Source organism: Elephantulus edwardii, unplaced genomic scaffold (genome assembly GCF_000299155.1).
Source record: "Elephantulus edwardii isolate Elephantulus edwardi_28Jun2011 unplaced genomic scaffold, EleEdw1.0 scaffold00350, whole genome shotgun sequence".
Lineage (NCBI taxonomy): Eukaryota > Metazoa > Chordata > Mammalia > Macroscelidea > Macroscelididae > Elephantulus > Elephantulus edwardii.
Window position 1 is genome coordinate 1,113,374 of NW_006400100.1, and position 5,081 is coordinate 1,118,454.

At 39.3% G+C, this 5,081-nt stretch overlaps 1 pseudogene; it reads right to left on the reverse strand.

Annotated features, from left to right (window-relative positions):
• Positions 1-4,399: 4,399 nt before the first annotated feature.
• On the reverse strand, positions 4,400-5,064 carry LOC102845148 (annotated as a pseudogene).
• Between the last annotated feature and the right edge of the window lie 17 nt (positions 5,065-5,081).

Sequence of the window (5,081 nt, forward strand, 5' to 3'; positions counted from 1 at the left end):
GGAGTGTCAGAGACAGTGCGATTGGCACAGGAGAGAGCGGAGTTTAGGGCTATTGTACATAGGGTCACTATGAGTCACAGGAGACTCGACGGCACATAACAACAACAAACAACAACATCATGGTGTTGCCTTATAGGTTCAGTGGTGAGAATTGTTGATTTCTTAAGTTTGAGATGCAATTCACACAAAGGCTGTAGTCTGTGATGGTCTGCAACAAATGTTTCAAGTCCTCTTTGCTTTCAGCAAGGAAGGTTGTCATCCACACAATGAGGATGTGATCAATCTTCCTCAAATTCTGATGCTACATCCTTGTTCATAGCACCCACCTTCTTAAATAATAGCTCAGTGAACAGATTGAATAGATATGGAGAAGAGACACAACGCAGAGGCATATCTTTCTTAATTTTAAACCAGGTTTGCTCTCTTTTTATTCTGTTTGCACAACAGCCTCTTGGTCTAGGTTTCACATGAGCACAGTTATGTGTTCTAGGACTCCCTTTGTTTAATGGTAGCAATATTTTGTTATGGCCCTCACAGTCGGGTGCCTTTGTATTGTCAGTAAAGTGCAAATAGACATTCTTCTTGTATTCTTTGCCTTCAGTCAGGATCCCTCTGACATCAACAGTGATATCCCTGGTGCCACACTCTCTTCTAAATCCAACTTGAACATCTGATAGTTCTCTGTCTATATCTGTTCTATCCATTTTTTAATGATCTTCAGCAATATTTTGCTTGCATGTTTTATTAATGAAGTTGTTTCATAATATCTATATTCTACTGGATCACCTTTTTGGGAATGGGAACAAATATGAATCTCTTCCTGTCAGTTGGCCAGGCAGCTTTCCTGTAAATTTCCTGACATATAAATTTCGAGGGCTGTGTCTGTTAGCTGAAACATGTCAACTGATATCCCATCAGTTCCTAGCGTATCCTCCCCTCCTTGCCTCACAACGTCTTCATTGCATCTAATTTTTGCCTTTATTATCATTGGCTCTTTATCATATCATACTTTCAGAAACATTCCATTGTTGGTCAATTTTTCTCGGCACAGTGATTCTGTGTATTCCTTCCATCTTCTTTTGATGCTTCCTGGATAATTCAATATTTTGTCTAAAGAATCTCTTAAGTATTGGAATTGGAGTATTCAATTAGTTTTTCAGTTGTTTAGCTTGAGAAATTTCGAGTGAGTTCTCCCCAACATTTTGATGAGTGCTACCTACTTAGTATGATGGACATATTTCTTTAGTTATTTCCTTTTCCTTTTTATTTGAGTGGAAGTTTACAAAATTATGTTGAATTTCCATTCACTCAGTCCTACACACTGTATTTAATAACATTAATTATGGTTGATTAATGTGATGAATTAATTGAAAACTGAGGAATTCATTAAAAACAAACCCTTGTTTATTTCCCTTCTCTTAATCCAACTTAACTGATTTTTGCCCTCTCCTTCCCTTCACATCTTCGTTAGTATTAGGTTGTAAGCAGTTCCTCAGCTCTTTCTATTGATGCTTATATGGCATAATTGTAATTTGGTGATTCACTAAAGTCCTTTGAAAAATTTTCTAAATTTATTCATGTTGTGTGCTATTTAATAAATTCTTAACAACTTTTTTTAGTGGTGCACGATGGTTTCTTGTATGAATGTACTATAGTTTCTTTCTCCAATTATCCACTGATGGGCACTTGGGATGTTTTCAACTCTTTGGTTTATTTAATAATATTTCAGTAGATGTTACTAATAAGCATGTTAGTTTATGTTGTAATTTCTCTTTCTTTGGCATGTATACCCATGTGAGAATTCTGTTTTAAATGGTATTTCTATTCCCAACTTTCTAAAGAAACTGCAAACTGCTTTTTATATGGTTGCATTATTTTACATTCCATATAGATGAATGTAAGAAAAGTCATCATCCTATAATATTATAAATATTATAAATATTCTTACATATTTTATAACATTATAGAATATATACTCTTATAAATATTCAAGATTGATGGTGAAACAATTACAACATCCTTTCAGTATTGGTGCACCATCCTCTTAGCCATCACTTTATCGCTGCTGTGTGATATCTGCAAAGAGGCAGAAAATACATTGTGAAACCATTAAAAGGTGATCTGTAATCTTGCGATATGTGCCACAAACTACAGTAATAAACTGACACTGTACTGTAGTTTCTGAGTCCATCATTGGGGTGAATGTACTTAAAATTTGAGAGAACTTAAGGATTGATCCTCTGATCTGTAAGGAAAGGGGTTTGTGGTCAGAAGAGACAAGGAAAAGTGTTAGCAACTCACTTACATTTTAAAAAAATATTTTATATTGGTTTGCTTAGAAAGGTCATATACATTGTGTTTCACACTATTCTTCATTTACATTGTGTTTCATACAATCCTTCCCATGCATTATGGTTTTTTAAAACAATTTCTCCTTTTTGTTTTAAATTGGTTTTCTTACAAATTTGTATACATAGTGTTTTACACTTTTATTCATTCACATTTTGCTTCAAACAATCATTTTCCTGCTTTATGTTTTATAAAATTAATCACCATTAGAGTATGTCCATCATTACCCTGTCTTTTCTGGTTCTCAAGTACCTTTCTCATTTCCTTTATCTCCTCTTATCATCCACAAAATTGTACAACCCTGTGCTTTCCCCCCTACCTCTTCTTTCACCTCTGCTCCCACCTCTTATTCCCTTGTGTTCCCATACATATTTTACTATTTATCCTTCTATTTTTAAATAATGGTCCTATGCAATATTTGTCCTTATGAGACTGATTTAATTGACTCATCATAAAGCTCTCCAGTCTCTCCCAAGTTATAGAGTATTTTTTTAAGTCATTGCTCCCGAGTTTTGCATAGTATTCCATTGTGTGTGTGTGTGTGTGTGTGTGTGTGTGTGTGTGTGTGTACCATAATTTATCAATCCATTCAGTTGTGTTTGAGTACTTGGGGTGTTTCTATGTTCTTGCGATGGTAAATAATGATGCTATGAACACTACTGTACAAATCTCCATTTGTATCTCAGTTCTAAATTCCTTGGAGTATATTCTTAGTAGTGGAATCATACTAGCTAGGTCATATTTAGTTCCTATGTTCAATTTTTTGAGGAAACGTCAAACTGTGTTCCAGAATGGTTGTACTATTTTACCATCCCCCCACCCCCCAACAGTGTGTGAGAGTTCCCACATCTCCACATCTCCACATCATCTCCAACATTTATTGCTTGCTACCCTGCTAAACTTTGCCACTGCTATTGATGTGAGGTGATATCTCATTGTGGTTTTGATTTGCATCTCTCTTCTAGTCAGTGATTTTGACCATTTCTTCATGTGAGATTCACTTACTTTAAGAGTAACTTCACGTTCAACATTACCCAAAGCAAAGCAGGCTTCATGATGGTAAGAATTGTAAACTCGTCTAATTCCCCTTCAAGATCTTTGCCGAAACAACAGAAGGGTAACCTGGTAGACAATCATTGTGTTAACCTGTAGCTGTTGTCTTAATTGTTGTCCTGAATGTTGCATTTTCTGTTACTTTTATAGCTTGAATTTTCCCCAAAAGTTATGCTGATGTCCACCTTCCCATTTCTTTCTTTTTTAATTTAATTTCTCATTTATTTACCATATTAGAATTTCCATTGAGCACATATTATCTAGAAAGCAATTCTCTGCAATTTAAATTGCATTTCAAAATGTACACAATGGGAAAAAAGTAAGAATTACCTGATATATATATGCAAGCGAAGACATTTGTGAATATTTTTCTTATGATTATAACATTTTTTTTTAAGATTTATTTTATTTATTTATTTATTTTTTGTTTGTCCAAGAACCTTTATTGGAAAAATGTTCAAGGGGTGACATCACCTGCGGCTGGAGTGGCTGCCAGGTGAAAGGCAGAGCACCTGAGGCTCCGTGGAAGACATTGGAGTAGTGCAGTGCAGCATTTGCCTCCAAGCCCAGACGGTTCCTTTCATTTCCTGGCGGAGAGGGAGAACCTCCAGAACATCCCTCTCTGAGACCCAGAGGCAAATGTGGGGGCAGCTGGGGATGCTGAGAGTCTTGGTGGAGGTGGAATGGGGCCCCTATTTGGAAATTAATGAGATAGGTTTGGACAAGTGACTCCCCCTGGACTGGGGATTGGAAGGAGATGTCCCACCTGATATCCACTTTCCAGCTCCAGGTGTGAAGACTAACCTACCTTCTAGCCCTGCTCACAGTAGAAAGAGAATGGGCACCACGCCTGAGACTGTGGGAATGCCATTATCCTCTGAGAGACTGTGGAAACTTTCTGTCTACAGCACATCATTATCATCAGGCTCTCCCTGACCCCATCCCCATCCCCTGCTGTTAGATCATAGCTCTTCTTCAGTTGTTTTTCTTCTGTCACTCATACGTCAATGGTGTTGATGGATGGTGACTTCTTCTGTCTCGTCCCCACTGGTCTTCCCTGAGGACTATGCTCTGGCCCCTTCCCCTTCTCTTTGGGGTTGTTGTTGGAGTCGTTGTCCTTGATGATGTCATACTGACGGCAGAACAGGCCAATTACAGCAGCCCACATGAGCAACACCACCACAGTGAAGACCACTTCCCCCGTCTGCAGTGGTCGCTCTCCGTCCAGACCTTCTACTGTGATATCACCTGGGTTTGAGCTGTTTGAGGGTAGCCGGTCAGAGCCCTTTAGAGTTCGGAAGTGCACCCGGGGCCCTGGCGGCCTCTCTCCCCGAAGGCCAATGCTCCTGACCTGTACCGTGTAGTCGCTGTCTTCTGCCAGTCCCCAGAGGGCACAGACCCGAGTGGTGGTGTTTACCTCCCGGATCACAGGCTGCCTGGACCATTCTGTCGTTGCTGGGAAATGGAATAGCCAATGACGATATTGCCTTCCAGGATGTCCCAGGACACAGTGGCCGAGTTGGCTCTGAGGTGAGTGACCGTCACATTTACAGGAGATGGAGGCCGGTCTGCTCACACAAAGCCCAGATCACAACTGACCAGCAGGAGAACCGTAGGGCTTAAATATGGGGAGAGGGGTATCAGTGAAGCCATGGTCCCCATTGAGTCCGTTGAGGGAC